This window comes from Prionailurus bengalensis, chromosome D3, assembly GCF_016509475.1.
Source record: "Prionailurus bengalensis isolate Pbe53 chromosome D3, Fcat_Pben_1.1_paternal_pri, whole genome shotgun sequence".
Classification (NCBI taxonomy): Eukaryota; Metazoa; Chordata; class Mammalia; order Carnivora; family Felidae; genus Prionailurus; species Prionailurus bengalensis.
In genome coordinates, this window is record NC_057356.1 from 36,619,200 (window position 1) to 36,642,043 (window position 22,844).

The window sequence follows — 22,844 nt, forward strand, 5'->3', positions numbered from 1 at the left end:
TTGTCATAAGACATCATTTCATTGTATGGAAGAAGCATAATTTGTAACCATTTTCATATATATTTATATCGTTATTTTTTTACTTTACATTCATATATGTTCATTTGACTATATTTGTAGTGAAAGCTTTATCCATAGCTGCTGTTATTTCTTTTTTTTAAATATATGTTTTTAAGATTTTTTATCTTTTAAGTAATCTCTACACCCAGTATGGGGCTTGAACTCAAGACCCTGAGATCAAGAGTCACACATTCTACTGACTGAGACAGCCAGGTGCCCCTCTATTGTTATTTCTTTCAGAGAAATTCCTGGAATGACAATTTATGTGTTAAAGACTATACATATTTGGGGGCTTTTCTATATGTTGCCAAATCACACTCCAGAAATTTACCTTTCAGTAGCAGTGTATGAGAATCCCCACTTCCCCACAAGGTAGAAGATTTAGCAATAAATTAGTTACACAAGTCATATCCTTATTATATATTTGTGTGCAATTTCTGTCGGCTATTTATGATTCTATAAGCTAAAAAACACACTTTGATAATTTTTTAAATAACCAGTAGAAAACTACTAACATAGTTCAGGGTTGGAAATGAGTTTTGTTTTTTGTTTTGTTTTGTTTTTTTAATGGCTAAAATGTGAGGTTGTTCATGAAACCTGTGGCTAAGAGGTCACTTCTTGGCAGGGCTTCGACAAGGTTACTGAGCAGCCCTCCTCCTCCATTCATTGAGATAGAATTTATTGAAAATGGAAAAGGTCCATAGCAACAATAATTACTGTTGGCTTTGGTAAGCAGAATGGTCCTCCGAGAAGTTGGATGTGAATGTGTTACATTCACAGGGACTTTGCAGATATAATGCAGATTATGAACCCTAAGATGGTGTGGACCATTTCCTGAATTATCCTGGTAACAGGAAGTCGGAGAGATTCCAAGTATGAGAAGGATGACAGTCCAGTTGTTGGTTCCTATATGTAGAAGGCCATAAGCAAGGATCAGAGACAGATATCTAGGAGCTAAGGGAAATCTCCAGCTGGCCGTGAGAAAGAAAGTGAAAACCTCACTCTACATCTGTAAGGAATTGGATTCTGGCAACAACCTGAATGGGTTTATAAATTTACAAGATTCTTTTCTGAGTTTCCACATGAGCTGGGAGATCCTAGCCAGCTGATACTTTGATTTTCACCTGTACTCCTAACCTACATAATTGTAAGGTACTATATGTGTGTTATATTAAAATACTAAATTTGTGATATTGGTTACTGTCGTGGTAGAAAACTAATACATAGGCTGGATAAATAGATGAAAGAATATACATAAATGTATACAAATGAATGAATAAATAAATGAAACAAAGGTTGTGGATTCCCAGATGCATTTTACTTCCAAAGTCCTCTGAATCATTCCTTTCACTCTGCAGATCCATGTCAAAGTTTTGTCCCATCAGTGGCTTCCAAGAGGAGACAATTATTTCTGACCTGTTATGATAAGATTTATTATAATTTTTAGTGTGTAGTAGGTATTTTGTGCTTGTGATTTCTCATAATTATCATTTGAAGAATGTGAGCATTTCCCATCCAGTACACAAACCATTACTAGTCTCACCCAGTGAATTCAGAATTAAGCACCTGCATACATTCATTTTTTTTTCCCCAACAGGTATTTACTAGATTCCTGTTCTAAGTATAATTTTCTGCTAGGCTCTGAAGCCATTACAAAAGAAATATAGATAGCTTCCAAATGAAAAAGTGACTTATGTTTTAGAAGTCTATTTCTAAGGACTTTGACACTCAGAACATATTTCCACATAGAAACTATTCTAAAAACATTGATTCTGCACCTAAATCAGCCTACAAAAGCTCATTCAACTCAAAAGTTACTTGAACTAAACCTAAAAGAATTTAGCCAGTATTTATTTTTTCCATGGGGGGAAAAAGTTTCAATTCTTCAATTTGTAATGTTAGGAGCCCAACATTCTTCCCAGAAGAACTGACTCTGTCAGCAGTGATATTGTGCATCACAAGTTCTATCGAATAATTCACTTAGAAAAATCTTTGCTATATGCTTGCACCATCTTATTTTGTTTTGTTTGTTTCAGTTTTCTGTATCTACATAACCAGTTATCCTCATGTTGGATCATCTTGTTCTCTCTTCCATGTCCACTATCTTCTCTCTAGTTGCTTTTATTACCTCCAGATTCTGTAATTATCATTGTTAATTCTGACTATCTATACAGCTGACACCTTAGATATTTTATTTCCTAGAAATTCTAAATGAGAAATAAATGACAATTAGTGCTACTGAGAGGTCAGTGCTCAGACACAGATTCTAAGTTTCCTTTACTTTTCATGTATTATCATTGGTTAAGGTGGTGATACTCATCAGAAATTATCTGTGATAAGACATCCCAAACATGCCAAGCAATGTTTTCCTACTTGGAGACAAGTCATGTATGTGTACCTGGACATTCCAATAGGTAGGTTGATACATAACCTACAAAATGTGGTATATAGATAGAAGTGATATGGTATAGACAGAGATATCAGTTACATACAAAACTTGTGGAACGGACAATAAATATTTTAGGAGTTAAGAAAATAACTTAACTTTTAGGAGTTAAGAAAATCAAGCTCGTGCTTGATTCAACCACTCAACAATCCCCAAATGTATGGAAAATATCTTTGCCTATAATTTTATCTCTTCCTACAGACTGCTTTCCCCCCATCTTTGCCATCCCTATATATATAAATTTTACCTGCCTTTATGACCCAACATATATGCACACTTTCTAGGAAGCATTCTCTGACAACCCCATCTTGAGGGATTCCTCTCATTTCCCCTGGCAACTCATCACTACTTTTCTTACCATGTAGTGGAATGCAAATGGATAGGTGTGTTCAGAAAACTGCAAGGATGGACTGTAAAAACAATTTTTTAAGCAAATTATGAAGTAAGTTGAGATTTCTATAAAAGAAGCAGGGAGAACACTTTAGATGTGATGAAGGTGGTAAGAGAAGATGTTGAACAAAGGCATTGAGGCTGGAAGTCAGAGGGATGGCTTTCTGGGAACAGAGGATTCCTACTGAAAATGGCAGGAGGTAAAATGTTCAAAAGTAGTTGGGGAGCAGATGGTGTGGGGCCTTTCACAATGCCTCAGGGATGAAGAGCTTGGACTTCATCCTGAAAGCAATAGGAAGTCATCAAGTGCGCTGTTAAAGTAGGCATTTAGGAAGATTAATTTGACAGTGGTATGTAAGATAGAGGCAGGGAACTTATTAAAAAGATATTTTAGTAATATGAAAGTAGCAGGTACAAATTCTAAAGGTCTTAGTCAAGTGTGCAACAACAAAAACAAGACCCATAACTGTCTTCATTTTCTATAATTCATTTTAATTTCTGGAGCTCAGCTCCATTTTTCTTGCTGGATAAAATTTACTCGAGTCACTTCCAGGTAAAACAAGTCTTATTCTGTGTTTTTTTTTTCAGGGTGTTTAACTCCATCATTTCAAGATAGGGTGAAAGGAGTGGGAAGGTAGACAAAAGAGATGTTCCATTTAACTTTCTCCACACTATGGTGAAGCCTGTTCATGATTTCACTCATCTTGTGGTCCTCTACATAGGCATGGGACAGACACTGGGAGCAGAGACTGTCCACACAGAATCTTCCTTCTGAGATGTGCCCTTATTCAGATGGTGAGGACCTTTGCAGGTCCCTGTCTTAGACGATCTCAGTGTTCAGAACTAGAGGGCCATGGGAGATTTCCGATACCATCCACACCACTCCAGCTCATGACACTAGGTAGACTGTCTCCGGCTAGCATCTAAATGCATCCATGTTACCATTATCACTTGGCAGGTTCTTCTTAATGATGGCAGCATGAGAGGAGGAAGAGGGGAATTTGTCCCCACTCTTACTGTCTGCTATCTCCCAGCCCTACTCCAACAGAACAACTTTCTTTGCATGGGTCCCCAAACATAAATAAGAGGATTGGCAGTGTCCTCTCTCAGGCCTCGTCGTGAGGGGGCAGAAGCAGGGCACCACTCTTATACTTGTATTTATTTCTTTTTTTCTGGCAGCCCCTCCCTTGATTGCCCTCTTTTCCAGCTTGGAGAATCTTTCTTTAGACTAGGTGGGAAAGTCACACATGTGGATTGAATCTATCAGTATCACCTCTAAGATTTTGAAATTAAGAATAATGACTTTCCACTTTTGCTGGTTCTGCATTAAGTCCACAGTGGCAATGGGTGCCTGTCTAACGCTCATCTGGAGGGGGGGCTCTTAGGGAGTAAATGAGTGACTTAGGTGGAATAGGAGTGGGGCGTGTGTAATCACATCAATTTGTACTTGGAAATACTTTGTCACCACATAATTGTGATATCTTCAAGGCCCAGACTTAGGTGAAAGGAAGAATAAGAAGGAAAAATTAATTGGATGGGATTATTGTTAGACTATGATGGAGATAATTCAAAGAAAGTTTTTATGATTTCAGGCCTGAGTGGATGGAAAATGAACAAAGTTGAGGGGATTAGGAAAAGAATGACAGACAGACAGACATACTAGTTGTTTATGTCTCATGGCTAATATCCCTGAATCTGAATGAGAGCAACACATGTAGAAGGTACATTAATTTTATTAGTGATCTAAGATGAGCAGGCTCTAGAGTCTTAGTGAGTCCCCTAAATCCAACTCACTAAGTGGTTTAGCCATGAGCATATCCATTCATTAATTTACCTTGAGGATAATATCTAACAGGATGACCATTAGTAGTCATTTGTGCCTGACTACTGGGCCAGTTCAATGGGAGTTTGTGCTTGGCCAACAGTTGGATCAGCAAGTTAATTAGTGAACATAGAATAAAGAACAGACTCAGCTGCAATTAGGGGTTATCCAACTACCAAATGAGACAAATTGCTCTCCTCGGTCCTAGGAATATTGCTAAGATATCCCTTACTAGCCTTTAGAATCAGCAAGATTCCTTCCCTAGAGATTGTGAGGACACACTGACAAATTCTACTGTACTATTCATTTTCATACTTTTTATCTGTCATCCAAATCCTCTATCATTTCCTTATGACAGTTTGCGATTTCTTAAATTACTACTAATCTTCTACTAGTTACATTTTAAATTGATGGCTTCCCTTTTAGGGAAGCATGCTAAGACCCCTGGTGATATGTAGAAAACACCCTTGAATTGCTAGCAATACATTTGTGAATCATCTCTTGGGTGGCTTATTCCTGCCATGATTCCTGCAGATGGCTAATCGTACCCATTTTGTGTTGATTCCTGTTTGCACTAACCTCTAAGCATGATAATATCTGATTCTGTCCTAATTTTAGGTAAAGCTTTTGGGGTTTTGTTGTTGTTTTTGCTGTTACCCTTAGTCTTCCTTTCTAAATTTCTTATTTCTCGCATTTGCCAGAATTTTAAAAAGAAGGTGGTGGGGATTACTGCTTTCAGTTAAGGGTATATTGAGAATTTGATATGTATTCCATATTGAACTACTTAAAATAAGAATATGCTAATTACAGTCCTGTTTCTGCTCATACCACACTATCCATCAGTTACAATGTATTGAATGTACTCGCTGGTGTTTCTTTTTTCCCTACTAGACTTGGAGCTTCACAAAGACTGTTGTTCATCTCAGTGACTTACTTATCACAGGGACTCAATATATATTGAATAAACAAATATTAATCAATTCTACATTAAACAAAGAATATGTTAATTGTAGAGGCTTAAGGGGTTCAATACATAATGCATTGAACATTTTTCTTTCCTTCCCCAGTTTTGTTTTCCTTCCCTAATGAAGCATTAATACCCAGGAACTGGACAGATAGAGATAAAAATAATAGCTTCATCACTCTGTCCCAAGTGCTCAGAAGAGTTGGGACACCTAAGTAGTCAATGAATATTTGGCTAATGAACAAATTCGTAAAAGCTAGGTTGAAGAGGGACGCCTGGGTGGCTCAATCAGTTAAGTGTCCGACTTCGGCTCAGGTCATGATCTCAGGGTTCATGGGTTTGAGCCCCGCGTCGAGCCCTGTGCTGACAGCTCAGAGTCTGAAGCCTGCTTCTGATTCTGTGTCTCCCTCTCTCTCTGCCCCTCCCCTGCTCACGCTCTGTCTCTCGAAAATAAATAAATGTAACAAAAAAATTAAAAGAAAAAAAAAAGCTAGGTTGAAGAATGCAGCATAATAGACAATGCAATTGGCTTCCTGATATTTCATTTTAGAATTCAAGTAACCCATCCAGTTCAAGGAAAATCTGGACACCCTGAAACATCTCCTGTAGAGATGGAAAGACTTCCACAGGAGCCTTCTCCAGGCCAGCTGGATCTGAGGGTGAGTGAGAGCTCGCCTAGCAGGGAAAGTCATCTTTCCTCTCAAGGAAAGGAGTGGGTGAGAAAGTGGGGAGAAGTCCCCTCATAGAATAAAAATAACTTAAAAAAAGAATAGAAGTCCCCTCATCAAAGGGGGATGAAGTGTCCTTTGTAACATTTCCAGCTTCTGGTTCCTGTAAGTCACTGAAAGTTAAGTGTATCATGTGTCCAGTCCTGGGGGACATAGGCAAAGAAACTGGAAGGAACTTGTTTTTTCCATTTATTTTACTGTGTTAAAATATATAACATAACATAAACATAACAAAATACATAACATAACACAAAATACACATAACATAAAATTTACCTACCTAAGTGCATTCATTTTGTTGTGTAGCCATTACAATCAGCCATCTCTAGAATCCATTTCATCCTGCAAACCCAAAACCACATATCCATTAAACAATAACTTCATATTCGCCCTCAGGCACAGGCCTTAGCCGCCACCATTCTACTTCCTGTCTCTATGGATCTGACTGTGGCAGGAGATTTAAAAAAATCAGTATTATCACAAATAAATACTGGATTGGAGGGGTTAAGGGGCTATGGGGATGCCACTTAGATGTGTGCCTACAACAGGCTTCTTAACTCTAAACCCCAAAATTAAACTCACTCAAGCACCCGCCAACCACAGGTCCCTCCCATGCTCTTGGCCTCCCCCAAAGAAGCAGAGCAGCCTGGGATGTGAAGGTGCAGGTTAACCCATTCAGTGGACAGGCAGACCCTGAAGGGCGTCCAGAGGGGCCTGACCTGAGCATGTCAATCTTTCCCTCAAGCTATCCAGCGAGGTGTGACGTCTTCCCATGGAGGTGAAGGTGGGAGAGGCCAGGAGCCCAACTCTGATGGAAGTCCCTCCATGGGTCCATAAGGCCAAAGAATGTCAGGAAATGTGGACAAGCGACCTGGGAACATGATCCTACCCTCACTCTAATCTTTGTCCAACCAGAAAGAGGAAGCCAAAGCCGAAGCTAGGATGAGTTGGGAGGACAATGACAATTAGCTGGAAGTTACATCACACTATGTTCATCCATCTAATGCTATAAATTTAAAAAAAAGAAAAACAAAAACAAAACTGACCACCTTTGAAGTTTATTACTGACAACTTTCACATATGTTTGTTTCTAAGTTGACTTTTTTTTTTTTTTTTTTTTGGTGTTACAGAAAGAGTGAGTCACAATTCTACAATCACAGACTAAAGAGATTACTATCCTCAAGAGGTCACTTTTTCAACCCAGAGTGAATCAGTGGCCCGTGTCAGCTCCTGTCTAGATAAGCTATGGTAAAGCATTTGCAGAAAACAGCGACAGAGCTGGGAGAGGGAGGGAAGAAGCCAAGCAGACTTTCCTTGTCTATTTTCAGGCCTTCCTTTCCCACCAAGAGTAATGGATACCTGAAACACTCCCTTGCACATCTTCAAAGTTATTCAAGATTGCGGCTGGAAGCTGAAGCCAAGAGAAGACATGCTCGGGAAAGGCATTTTGTATGGGCTCTAATGAAGCAGGCATCTCTTTGTTTTAGAAAAGCTGATTGCTTCTGTTACCAACACACTGAGAACAGATAACCTAGGCCTTTATTTGAGTTTTGCTTAACTTTAACAGGCTGTCACTTTTTTCTGAAAGCTTTTAGGGTCTTAAAGATTTTTTTACACTTGCATTAGTTGGAATTCTCTAAAAGTCTAAGGTTGGGAATCTGACGAGCCAGCAGTGGGAGGACTGACTTTTCTGGGAAAATGCCCAATGACCCTATATCTCTCAGACAATACTTGCACAGGTATTTAATCAGCTCTCCTGAGGTTTTTCTCGCCTCTTCTCAAAAGATTGTATTGCATTTGGCATTCCAAGAATCTTAAAGAGAATAAGTACCTTGTTGAGGCAATGATGTAAAAAAATATTTTGCATACGAGGAAGGCTGCTCCCACGAAATCCACTTTTGCAGGCCACCCATGGTGTCACAAAAAGATTTTCCTGACTGGTGGCCCTTAAATATAGTTTTTACACTCTTCTATAGAAACAGAGGATATTTTATCTTTACACAGAAACCAATGCTTTTATACCTTGAACATAACCCTGGGACAATAAGAATTCTTGCCTAAGACCTGCTTTAAGCAAAACCAAGTAGAGTTTGCAGCTTCTCTGCTGTTCCATGCAGATTTTCTGTCCTCTTCCTAGAGGATTCAGCTCTGTCAGCCTCTTTGTTCATTTCTCAGGCTGGGGAGGGAGGAGGGAGTATAATCTGATGAAGAAGCCCCTGCTGCATATCCTTCCTCCTATCCCAGAAGTAGTTTCCTGTTGCCCATCACCCACTTATTTTCGAAGCCTTAGGCCCTGCTTATCGTTCTTTGGGCCCTTCTTAGGAAAACTCTAGAAAGCTGCAAGGATGCTGACCTGGTGGGTCCTGCTGGCAGATGCGTGTTGGCTCGGTAGGCCTGAATTTCAAAACTCTCGGAAGACAAATCTTCTTAGAAAGCATTTTATTCTCTTTAGAAGTACTGATTTTGTACAATTCCCTCATTCCCAATACGGGATTATTTCACCCTTAGTGGACTTTTGAAGTGATCTGTAATTCAGCTAAATAAATAAGTGGTGATAGAAAGCAGGCTTAACACACGTGACTCTAGCATCACATTAGTCATTTGAAAACTGTGGCTTTTAGGAGCGTGGCCTTTGCACTTATGTGGCCTATCAAGCTGAGACCAAAACTCATAAATAAGTAAATTGACTAAATAAATAAAATGATGTCACTGATGACATCGCTTTAACTGTATAAGGTGTATTTTTTTTTTCTAGGCTTGGATCTATTCTTTCTTTTGCAGGTAATTAAAAGTTGTCATTTAATATGAACATTATGCTCAGAGGGTTGGTATATTTGGGTCTCAGCCACTTTCTGCTAACTGTCATGGAGGCAGGTGACGTTTTGCTCTGATGAGCTGGAATAAAGCATGGCAATTTCAGTAAAAAGAACGGCTTTGAAATTTTGCCAGTTTACATACTTTCTGTGGATATCAGTTTCCCTATTACTAAAATGAGGAAAGCAGGTTTTTCAAGAGTTAAATGGTATAATACAGGCAAAAGCAGTTAACTTCACTTCATAATCAAATCCAGTAAATATCAATTCCAACAGTGAACTGGGAGTCAGTTTTCCTGTTTTACTGGCCTCTCTTCTACTTCCTCACAGTGTGACTTTCAGACTTAAACATATTAAGCCTCCCTTTCCTCACCTGAGAAATGGGAACCTAGAAATGAGATACTGTTAGGCACAAATTGTTAGTGTAGGGGCGCCTGGGTGGCTCAGTTGGTTAAGAGTCTGACTTTGGCCCAGGTCACGATCTCACAGTTCGTGTGTTCGAGCTCCGTGTCAGGCTCTATGCTGACAGCTTGGAGCCTGGAGCCTGCTTCGGATTCTGTGTCTCCCTCTCTCTCTGCCCCTTCCCAGCTCATGTATTCTCTTATCCTTACGCTCTGTCCTCAGCAATACCTAATCTACTGCCTGTGCCTACAGATCTTCCTGTTCTGGTCATTTCTTAAGAATGGAATCATGTAAGGGGCGCCTGGGTGGCGCAGTCGGTTAAGCGTCCGACTTCAGCCAGGTCACGATCTCGCGGTCCGTGAGTTCGAGCCCCGCGTCGGGCTCTGGGCTGATGGCTCAGAGCCTGGAGCCTGTTTCCGATTCTGTGTCTCCCTCTCTCTCTGCCCCTCCCCCGTTCATGCTCTGTCTCTCTCTGTCCCAAAAAATAAATAAACGTTGAAAAAAAAAATTAAAAAAAAAAAAAGAATGGAATCATGTAATATGTGGTCTTTTTTGTGTCTCTGTGTTCTTCCACTTAGCATACTTTAATCAAGATGCACCTAAATTACAGCACGTATGGGTACTTTAATCAGGCAAAAGAATATTTCATTGTATGGATATACCACATGTTGTTTAACTGTTCTCCATGTATCCATTCAAATGTTGGGCTGTTTCTACCTCTTGGCTGTGATGAGTAACACTACCATAAACACTGTGTAAAAGTTTTTTTGTGGACATATGCTTTATTTCTCTTAGATATATACCTAAGGAGTGGGATGACTGGGTCATACACGAACTCTACGTTGAATAATTGAAAAAACTGCCTAGCCACTTTCCAAAAAGGTCGCACCCCTTCACATTCTCACTGGCAATATGCAAACGTTCTTAAGGGGTTTGGAAGAAGTCGCCCAAGAATGTGCCACTTTGGCATGTGGATTATTTTGAGCAGAAGACAATCAAGGCCCAAAGGGCTCAGGAAGAGCTTTTAACCTCCCTTTTAATTGCCTAAGAGAATTTAGATAGAGGGCTTTGTTCAGGAAGAGAGCTATCACCACAGGTAACTGCAAAGAGCATATGCTAGGGGTGCCTTAGTATATTAAGCATCTGACTTCAGCTCAGGTCATGAGCTCATGGTTTGTGGGTTCGAGCCCCACCTCAGGCTCTGTACTGATAGCTCGCAGCCTAGAGCCTGTTTCAGATTCTGTGTCTCCTTCTCTCTGCTCCTCCCCCACTCGTGCTCTGTCTCTCTCTCCTTCTAAAAAATAAATAAACATTAAAAAAGAAAAAAAAAGGGTACCTTAAGCTGGAGGAGCTCCATAGGGCCTGTTTGTTAAATTCCTTTCTGTGTCCCATTGTCTCTGCAGGGCACGGCAAATATTTGTTTGCCAAACATTTGCCCTTCCCATCTTCCTGTGAATTGTCTTCCTTGCCTTTGAAGCCCCAGACCTCTTTACCCTTCTCCTTAGCTCAGATTGGCCTATAAGCCTTAATTGCCTCATTGTCTTTGAACCCCTAATGTCTATGTGAGGCTCCCATACTTACAATTTGTTTTTCTCCTCTGTTAATTGGTCTTGTGACAATTTAATTAATAGGCCAGCCAAAAGAATCTACAAGGGGAGAGAAAAATTTTTCCTCCCCCACAGCTCCAATATCTTCACATCCTTGTCACCACTTGTTATCTGACTTTTGATTCCAGCCATTTTAGTGGGTTCAGAGGGGTCTCTCATTGTATGTACTCTTAATTTGCATTTCTCTGATGATCAATACATCAAATATCTTTCTATGTGCTTATTGGCCATTCTTCCTTGAAGAAATGTCCATTCAGATACTTTGTCCATTTTTAAATAGGGTTATTTGTCTTTTTGTTATTGAATTATAAGGATTAATCATATATCCTGGATATAAGTTCTTTATCAGATATATACTTTGTAAATATTTTCTTCCATTTTGTTGGTTTTCTTTTCACTGTTTTGATAAAATCCTTTGAAGCACGAAACTTTTTGTATTTGATGAAGCCCAATTGATTTATGTTTTTGTTTGTTGCTCATGCTTTTGGTGTCATATCTAAGAATTGTCTGCCAATCTAAGGTCATGAAGATCTGTCCCTATGTTTTCTTCTGAGAGTTTTATAGTTTTAACTCTTACAATTAGTCTTTTGATCCATTTTGAGTTAATCCCTATATATGGTGTGATGTAAAGGTCCAATTTCATCCTTTTTATATGAGTATCCAGTGTCCCTAGCATCATTTGTAAAAAGACATCTTTTTCCTCATCAGATTATCTTGGCACCCTTGTTGAAAATCAATTGACAACAAATGTATGGGTTTACTTCTAGACTCTCATTTTTACCCCGTTAATCTATGTGTTTACTCCTGTGTTAGTACCATACTAGCTTGATTAACGTTGCCTTGTAGTAAGTTTTGAAATTGGAAAGTGTGAGCCTTCTTAATTTGTTTTTCTTTTTCCAGGTTTTTGTTTGTTTGTTTGTTTGTTTTGCTATTCTGAGTCTCTTGCAATTCCATATCAATTTTAGAATCATCTTGTCAATTTCTACTAAGAAGTCACCTGAGATTCTGATTGGGATTGCACTGAATTTGCAGATCAGTTTGAGGAGAGTTGTCATCTGACAATATTGTCTTCCAATCCATGAACACAGGGTGTTTGTCCATGTATTTAGATTTTTAATTTCTTTCAACAACATTTTATAGTTTTCAGAATATAACTCTTGCTTTTCTTTTGTTACATTTATCCCTAAATATTTTTTTATAACGCTGTTATAAGTGGAATTGTTTTCTTCGTTTCATTTCAGATTGGTTAAGTGAACAGAAATACAATCAATGTTTGTATATTGCTCTTGAATCCTGAAACCTTGCAGAACCATTTCACTGTTTTTTTGTTTTATTGTGTTTTTTAGTGGATTTCTTAGGATTTGTTTTTTGTATACAAGATTATGTTGACTCCAAGTAAAGACAGTTTATGTCTTCCTTTTCAATCTAGATTATTTCTTTCTTTCTCTTACCTAATGAGAATTTCAGGTATAATGTTGAATAGAAGTGGCGAGAGCAGACATCTCATCCTATTACTGACATAGGAGAAAAGATCCAATCTTTCACCATTAAGTATGATGTGGGTTTTTCATATATGGTCTTTATCATGTTGAGAAAATTTCCTTCTATTCCTAGTTTATCAAGTATTTTTATTATAAAATGGTGTTGAATTTCTGTCAAATGCTTTTTCTGCAACTATTGACATGATCATGTGAGTTTTTAATTTTTATTGATACGATGGATCATGTCAACTGATTTTCAGATGTTAAATCAACCTCACATCCTTGGGTTAAATTCCACTTGGTCATGGTGTATAATTCTTTTTATGTGCTGCTGTATTCAGTTTGCTAGGATTTTTTGTGTCCATATTCATAAGACATATAGGTTTTTTGTTTTCCTGTGATTCCTTAGCTTGGTTTTGGTATCAGGTAATATTGGCCTCATAATATGATTTGGGAAGTGTTCTCTACTTTTGAGAAGAGTTTGTTGAGAATTCATAATAACTCTTTAAATGTTTGGTAGAATTCAGCCGTGAGGTTGCTGCTGGGTATGAGCCTTTCTTTGTGGGTAGTATTTAATTATCAATTAAATCCCTTCACTTGCAATAGGTTTACTCAAATTGTCTATCTTTTTTTAAAGTCAGTTTGAGTAGTTTGTATCTTTCAAGGAATTTGTCCAAATTTGTCCAAATTTAGTTGGTTTATCTAATTTGTTGCCATACTACCATTCATAGTATTACTTTATGATCCATTAAAACAATTCTGTAAGGTCAATAGTAGTGTCTTCTCTTTTATTTCTGATTCTAATAATTTGAGTGCTTGCTTTTTTTTTTCTTGGTTAATCTACCTAAATGTTTGACAATTTTGTTAACCTTTTCAAAGAACCAGCTTTTTGCTTTCATTGATTTTCCCCTTTGTTTTTCTACTCTCCATTTTGTTAATTTCTGTTTTAATTTCTATTATTTCCTCTTTGCTTTAGTTTTCTCTTTTTTTTCCCAGTGTCTTAAGGTGAAGGTTAAGGTTATGATTTGAAATCTGTTTTCTTTTTTACTATAAGCATTTACAACTATAAATTTCCCTTTAAACTGTGCTCTAGATGCATTCTGTTAGTTCTGATATGTTGTATCTCCATTTCCATTAATCTCAAAGTGTTTTCTGATTTTCCTTGTGATTTCTTCTTTGGCCCATTGGTTATTTAGAAGTGTGTTGCTTAATTTCCACATATTTGTGAGTTTCCCTAATATTTTCCTGCTATTACTTTCAATATTATTTCATTGTGATTGGATTGTGATTGGATTGTGATTCTTTGCATTTTATTACATTTATATACTTTGTATTATTTCTATCCTTCAATTTGCCTTGTTTTTACTTCAGAATACTATCTGAGATTGTGAACTGTTGAATCTTATGTCCCAAATGATTACAATACCTGTTTTATAGCCTAGCATATAGTTTATCTTAGAGAATATCTTATGTGCACTTGAGAAGAATGCATATTTTGTTGTTATTGGGTGGGATTATGAAAAATGTCCATTAGGTCTAGTTAGTTTATAGTATTCTATAAAGAAGTCTTGTTCAAGATTTCTTGACATGAACAAGACATGTTCAAGTCTTCTATCTCCTTGTTGATCTTCAGTCTAATTTCCTATCCATTATTGAAAGTAAGATATTAAAATCTCCAACTATTGCTGTTGAATTGTCTGTTTTTTCAATTATGTCAATTGTTGGTTCACATATTTTGGGTCTCTGTTTTAGGTGCATATATATATATATATATGTATATATATATATATATATGTATATATATATATATATAATTTATATTTCTTCCTGATTCATACATATCATTATAAAATGTCCATGTTTATCTCTAGCAACATTGTTCTTATTTTAAAGTTAATTGCTCAGTATTGTCACTCCATCTTTCTTGTGATTGTTTTTTGCATGGTATTTCTTTTTCTATCCTTTTACTTCAATTTATTTGTATCTTTGAGTCTAAAATGTACATCCTAGGGGCACCCGGGTGACTTAGTCAGTCCAACTCTTGATTTTGGCTCAGGTCATGATCTTGCACTTTGTGAGATCAAGCTCCATGTCAGCCTCTGTGCTGACAGTGCAGATCCTGCTTTGGAGTCTCTTTCTTCCTCTCTCTGCCCTCCCCTGCTCATGCTCACTCTTTCTCTCTCTCAAAATAACTAAACTAAACTAAACTAAAATTTATATCTTATGGTTAACATATAGTTTGATCATGCTTTTTAATTTTTTTTAAAATTTTGTTTTAACATTTATTTTTGAGAGACAGAGAGAGACAGAGCATGAGCAAGGGAGGGGTAGAGAGAGAGGAAGGTACAGAATCCGAAGGAGGCTCCAGGCTCTGAGCTGTCAGCACAGAGCCCTATACAGGGTTCAAACCCATGAACCGTGAGTCAGGCACTTAACTGACTGAGCCACCCAGGTGCTCCTGATCATACTTTTTAAAACTGAGTCTGGCAATCTCTGACTTCTGATTGGATTCTTTAATCCATTTACATTTAACATTATTATTGATATAAATGGATTCATGTCTGCCATTTTTTTTTTTTGTTTTTATGTTTTGTGTCTTTTTCTTCCTCTAGCCCTCCTCTACTGCTTCCTTTCATTTTGTAGTGTAGCACTTTCATTTGTCACTATATTTCTTGAGTTTCAGGAGTTGCTCCAGGGTTTACCATATACATCTTAATTTATAAACTGACACTAGAATTGCAGTGGTTTTGATAAGGCTCTATTACCCCTTTCCCTGACCACACCCAGTTGTTTACCTTTAGTAATTGCTGATTCATTGCTATCGTGCTTTCAACAATGTCCTATGGCATAACAATTTTGCTAGTAGTTTGAATCTTCTTTCCAGTGTCTTTTACTACAACTTCCACTGTTCTTGGGAGCAGTTTTGGTTTAAACTTTTCCATCTTTGTTGCAAATGAAGTCAATATATTTAGGAAGAGATTGAGACATATGGGTTTTACAGCCTCCTTTTCTCCCCCCTACGTAAAATCTCTAAAATAGGGTTCTGAAACTTGAAGTGGGGATTACGACAATCTTCTCTCTGATTCTGCTGCTCCAGGAGCTGAGTGCTGGGTGAACTGAGAAGTGTGCAGAGAGGGGCAGCGGCCTGAACTTCTCTTGGCTTGTTTCTTCTTTCATGGAGCCACAAGGTGAAGCAAGAGCTATCAGGGCTTCAGAATTCTCAGTGAGCTGTGACTAAGATACAGCTTCCATCCCATGGGTTAGAGCTGTGAACAGGAAGGGAATCCCTACTTCCTGACCACACTTGTCTAGGATCTAGCCTCAGCAGCAGGCAGTGAGAGGATGGGGAATGAGAAATACTGAGGTTCTGCTCCTCTTGGTAAGAAAACTCTCCTACTGGGAGCTTCCGGGAGAGACAGCCCTGCACTCTTGGCTGCAGCAGACTAGAGTGAAGTCGCCTTGCTAAGCAGGGAGACGGAAGGGAGAAGACTCTTGGTTCACACAGCACAGACTCTCATCTTTCTTAGCAAAGTTTCATAGATTTTCTTGCATCGATGTTTTGTTCATTTGCTCTTTGCCCTTAGGACCATTTGCAGAGGCTTTAAATGGTTGTCTTTTCATGGTAAGTGTTTAATAAATGATAGTTAGCCTTCCCTTTACCCCTGTTTCCTCACAAAAGACAGAAAGGATCTTGGAAGCCTCTTCTAGCCAACAACTTTTATTTTAGTGTTTTGTAATTACTAACTGCTTTATAAAGACTTTTTTGATCATACCTTATTTTCCTGTGATGCCACTAGGGATCAGCTTCCTCCTTTATACCAGGTAGAATCAAGAACACGGCAACAGATGATGAGGAGAGCTGATTTAATACTATCTTTTTCCTGTGGTCCAGAATCCTCACGATCCTCTTATCCTTTTCATTTTACCCAACTCCTGGGGGTATTTTTAAATAAATAATGACTCACTGTAGTTCCTGGGTCCTCTCAAAAGCAATGCTGGTTGGTCATTTATTCATAATGGCAAATTCTCAAGAATCTTTGTGAACCATAATAACACTCCATAAGTGCCTTTTGCTTACTCCAGTGTCACCAGATTCTTTTTTTCCAACAGTACAATTAATGCCACTTCTTTCCCACCAGTTCAGGTTTCTGCTGACGTTATACCAACATCTAAAGTTTGTACTTTGGTGTATTCGAACTGCTGATACAGTTTTCCTACTCTGGCTGGGTGGTTTCAAGTTCTACTCATGCTCTAGTCCTCATATCCACTTTCTGCATAAACGTGGGGTCCCATTATTATGTGAGGAAGCCATAGCTCTGAGCAATGGTACAGCTCATGTAAAATCACATCACTGGCATTCCGTGGTGGGGGTATCTTTGGATTCCTGCAAAACACTTTGAAGTCTATAACAGCTCAAATGGGGCTATTGCAAGTATTCCCTTTCTCACCTCCAGATTTGACAATTTGTCATGTGTTTACTTCAGAATATCATGAAGACTACCTGAGATTATGGACCGTTGAATCTTATTTCCCAAAGGGCTACAATTCAAGGATCCATTACAATTGAGAATGGGGAGAAACATAGAAAGTAGATTTATACATGGTTGGTAGAGATCCAGTCTCAGAAAACAAGTGTAGTTCAGAGAATAAAAAAAGAAGAAAGGAAGGAAGCTCATGAATAATAGAGAAAGAAAATATTATATCAGCTGAAAAGCTAAAATTAAAAACAAAAAACCTCTGAAATTTTATAATAATTTTTAAAATATTGCAAAACCAAACCTCCTGTCAGATCAAAATGAAATCCCTTGTAATATATACTGCATGATCACTAATGTTTGTTTATGGTATTTATCTTTATGAATTCATTGAGTTCATAAGGGAGGAAGGCTAAAATAGTATTGGCTTTATCTTACTTCTCTTCATGAAGAAAAATGTCAATGTAATAATAAAGATGAGGTATTTTTTACCGACACTGCTTTTATATTATATCATGAAATTATACATTTTTAAAAAATCAGCTAGGTTTTAAAATGTTCTGATCAACAAATGCATAAGGAAAAATATCTTTATTTTTATTGAAAGATAATAGCATGGATATTAAAGATTATTTCTATTTGGGTTTGGAAAATAAATTTTGAATTGCAATATGAAGCTGGATATATTTGTTATTCAGGAAATTCATATCAAATGAAATACTGAGGTCATGTTATGAAGATCTACTCAGGAGGCATTAATATTAAGTCTTCAAGTTTTACTTCCGGTTCTCTGATAGGCTTCAGTCTGTGTTTCCGCATGTGCGAAACGTGCCATCACCTTTCCCTCTTAGGCGAAGCACATTTGCCTTTTAAGCTTGCTTGGCTGTCAAACTCTCAGTTTTCCCTGGGGTTTGAAGAGATAAATAAGTGTTTTTTGTTTTGAAAAGACTTTTCTGGTCGTTGGAACAAGTAAGAGCCTGGACGATCATTCGTTCTAGGTTCTGCAGGCTGCATATGTAATTAGGGACAGTGACAAGTTGATAAAAGAGTTCAAAAGAGAATAGGGCTAGTGGGAAAGAGCTTAATGCTTTTCTAGGAACGAATAGTGGATCATTGCTCTCCAAGCTGGTCTGTGACATTTGTTAAGGCGCTCTTATATGTACACTCACATTTCTGGTTATGTGTTCATTTCTTCATTTCGGATAGTTTATGCCTTCTACAGCCCTGGATGCTCCTCACAACAATGGGAGAAACAGAAAGATACAGACACAGTGACCTGCAAAGAACGGCAGAATCCTTCACCATGAGGCTGCCTTCTAGGGGCATTCTTGCCGAAGAGCTGTTCTGACTTCAGCTAGCTGAATCTCTCACTGCTTATGAATGACCCAAATCAAAGATATTTCCCATTTGGAGTGAGAACTCCAAAGTCATCGTCTCAAGGACAAATTCTAGGATTCTGTGGAAAGCTGAGTATTGTCATGATATCAAAACAACGAGAATACTGTTACTAAGTTTGATTTTCCTACTGATGGGTATCTTGCCATGTTTTTTCCAGGCTATTTCCCGCAAGCATATGCTTTTCATTTGCATCAGAAATTCCCTCATTAAGATGATCGTGTCCAGTGTTCACTCCAGCTGGTGTTGAGCAACAGACCCACTGACTAACTGCATGAATGAGGCTTCACTCAGGGAGAAAGATGAGTTCCTTGTTATTTTCTCTTTGCTTTTGTAACTAAAGGAGGAAAACAGTGATATGCAGCTTATGTTCCTGGTGATTTGAAATTGAAGCACATAACACAGACAGAAGTTGAGTACAAGAACAGAGACAAAGGGTCTATAAAGCATACATGGATCAAAGGAGAATGTCAGCGTGAAATAGATCGAGAGTAAAGAAGAAAGGGGAGAAGTGGGAAGAAGAGGCACCAAAGGAGATCAGCAGCAGCCTGCCTGCAGCTGGGGAGGGCAAAACAGTGGGGGCAGTGAGTATTGCTAGTCGGAGGTACATTTAGACTTGGAGCAATCAGACAGAGGCGTGGGGTAACAGACCATTCCTCCGTTTTACTAGCCCATTGAGCGAATAGTTAGTCCATTGACTTAGACTTGCAAAATGAACACCGTGTATCAGGTTATAATAAGGACGGAAATGACTGTATTAAAACTAAGACTGGGTCTACGAGACGGAGGGGGAAATACTTAAGATTGTAGAGATCTAGATTAGCTCTGGGAGACGGAGCATGAATCAGTGTTTCCTGACTTTGTCACTTTCAGAACTTGTCCACATGAAGTCAAGATGGGGAACGTTTTGTCTCCTAACAAATGTGGGGAAGTGATTTACCATCTTCAGTTCCTGAGAACAGATGGTTGTAGATCATGCACAGCAGGCATCATGAGGAGATAAAGTGAGTGGTACCTGCATAGTTCAGTTTGAGAAACCTAATGGGTACCCTATTTCAAAATACCAACTTGAAGCCTTTCCATTCTTAAAGCTGCACTACTCTGGTTCGTGATGTATTTTCCTTTGCTGTTCACAGGAAGTGATGGACAGTCCAGTAGAATAAAGCGCCAGGTAGTAGGAAAGGACGGGGGTGGGGAGGGGATGGGGAAATGGGGAGAAAGCCACTTAGAAAAGCGTAGGGGACTTCTTATGACTTAGGAAGGGTTCCAAGTGTCAAACATTTTCCTTCTTTCCTTGACCCCAATTAGGTCACTGCCACTATCCTTTTATAACAAATATTTTACACGAAAACCTGGGAAGTTAATGTTCAAGTATCTCAACCAGGGTCATGCTCTACCTTCCCCCTCCAGCCCCCCGAGGCAATGTCTGAAAACATTTCTGGTTGTCACACTGGGAAGGTAGTGCCACTGGCACCTAGTGAGTAGAGGCCAGAGATGTTGCTAAACATCCAACAACATATAGAACAGCCCTCACCACAGGGAATTATCTGACCGAAGATGTCAAATGTGCCAAGGGTGAAAAATCCTGGTGTACTGACACCATCATATACACGAAAGACAGACAGTTCCAGGCAAATTCATGGGTTCATCCATTCACTCATCAGCAAATATTCAGCGAGTGTGTTCAAGGCAGCAGGCCAGGGGCTAGGGGACAATGATAAGGTGCACACAGTCCTAGCCTTTTGGAATCTGCCACTCTCAACAAGACCATCTTAGAAACATTCAGAGCAAAGAGAGATTCATCCCAGGTGCACCATCAGAGGAGGCTTAGGGACACAGCCGGGTTCACATGGGTGGGTGGTGGACACTCGGGAGGAGGAGGACACACTCTCTGAAGGAAGAAAAGGAGGAAGCATATTGCAGAACAGGAAGCAAACTCATGGGACAATATCGGAGCAAACTGGAGTGGAAAAGGGAAACACAGCATTGGAAGGCAGGGAGCCAGATTGCATGAAGTCTTGAAAGTCAGGCTGAAGTTTTGTTGTTGTTTGTTTATTTGTTTTTACTGCACCTTGTTGAAAAGAGAATCCACTGAATGGTTTCAAGCAGGGGTGTGCCATGATCGGAGACCTGGAGTTGAAACACTCTCCTAGCAGAAGCGCATGAGTGGTGGCCTTTGAAAAGCTCCTTGAATGGCCTCACTGCTCCCTGCGCTCCTGGTCCAGTGAAAGAGCTCAGCAAACGCCCTGTTCGCAGCCTTGGGGCTGGCAGGCCTCCTCTGCCTTTCCCAGACTCTGATCTCAACACGTGTCTCCCATTTCCTTCCTTTCCTCACTGTTAGGATTTCATCTTTATTACTATTTTTTGAGCCATAACTCTAGGTCCTTTTCATAACGGAATTTGTTTCACATCCCCTGTGGTTCTCACATGTCAGCATCAGAACCACGGGGGGATAGTGATGGGGGGCCGGGGGACAGAAGGGAGGGAGTACCAAGGGGTGATGAAGATGTTCATTATTGATCGATCTGGTAATGGTTTGATGACGCGTGCCTATGTCAAAACTTACCAAATTTTAGATTTTAAATGGGTGCGATTTACTTTATGTCAGTTATACTTCCGCAAAGGTATTGAAATAAAAGAATCCCCTGGAGGGCACAAGATTTTGCATTTCTAACACTCTTTGAGAGGCACTATTCTATACTGACCTTGGATAAACCAATTTCCTTCCCCTTTCTGCACGATTTCCAGATCTTCCTGTCATGATTCCTCTTGAAGGGCTGTCTGGCACATGATGACCTTACTCCATCAACTACCATTTATCTTTGATCATGGCAGTCTGGCTTCTGCCTTCTACTATTCTAACAACATTGCTCCTTCAAGGGTCATGGATGATAATGATAATCAGCATGGAGATAGTTGTCACATGCCCGTTTTGTTCTAAATATTTTACATGTATATTAATTCATGTCTCCTTGTAACAAGCTAATGAGATAGACACTATTACAGTTTCTACTCTAAGGGGGGAAAATTAAAGTACACGGAGGAGGTTTACCAATGGACCCGGGTCACAGAGCTAGTAAGCAGTGAAGTCCAGACTTGAATCCGGGCAGTCTGGTTCCAGAGCCATGTTCTTAACCACTGCTTGTCTTCCCCTGACATTCTGAAGCTGGCTGGGCACTCATGGCCAGGTCATGTTATCCTCCTATTGGACATAAATGGTCTTAGAGAACAGTAACCTCATACAAGGCCACCCTCAGACCATGGTAAAATGAGCCCCAACAAGGCCACGTCATAATTTGCAGAAGAGACAATAGCAAGGTAACTGTGCCACCACAAAATGCCAACCATCCCCTTTCTCAGCCAAAATGAGTGATGGCTTCTTGACCGATTACAACTTTATCCTCCTTCTAGTTCTTCCTCCCTGTAGATAAGACTTGTTGAGATATACGATCATAGAATTGACCCTACTCTCTGACAGCAATCAGTCCACAGTGAGCCCCTGCTTCCTTAGACTCCCCCCACCCCAATCATTCATCCGAAGTCCAGATCCAATATAGCTTCTAACAACATTTTGCTGAGACAACCAATGGTTCCCCAGGGTGTGTGCCTTCCCTCCTGCAACAAGTAATACACCCAATTTGTTTGACTACAAGTAGGTTCCTGGCAGGCTTTGGCTAGAGAGCATTGACACCTCTATGCTATGTATAACTTCCTACTTTTTGAAATCTTCTTCTTGGATTCTGGACACTATGGTCTCCTGGTTCCCTTCTTTTTTTTTTTTTTATGAGTTCCAGTGATTTCCACCTCTTGGTGTTCATGTCCTTGTGTAATCCTTTCCCTTTGAGGAGAGTTTAGACCTAGTGACTTCCTACTGATGAACAGAACACATCAAAAATAACATGACATCCCTTCTGAGATTAGGTTGCAAAAAGAGAACAAGTCTTACTTGTTCTCTCAGTTTCTCATGCTGATGGAGCCAGCTGCCATATTTTGAGGCACTCTGTGGAGAAACCCACAGAAAGTGGGTATCCCATAGAAAAACCCAAATAGAAGTGTCAAGGAACTAAGGTAGGCCCCCAAGCAATAGCCAGCCAGTGAGGAATTGAGTCCTCCAAACAACCACTTGAGTTACCTTGGAATTGGATCCTCCCCTCGTTGAGCCTTGAGAAGGCTGCCATCCTGGCTGACCCCTTGATTGCAGACTTGGGAGAGACTCTGAAGAGAGGCATTCAGTCAGGCTGGGCTGGATTCCTCACCCACG

The 22,844-nt window shown here is 39.3% G+C and overlaps 1 long non-coding RNA gene across 1 annotated transcript; it reads right to left on the minus strand.

The window, feature by feature from the left end:
- Positions 1-283: 283 nt before the first annotated feature.
- LOC122470038 lies at positions 284-22,844 on the minus strand. Its single transcript, XR_006293802.1, has 3 exons — positions 22,716-22,844; positions 6,691-6,752; positions 284-1,476 (listed from the first exon to the last, which is right to left on the minus strand). It is a non-coding gene; the product is annotated as an uncharacterized LOC122470038 (long non-coding RNA).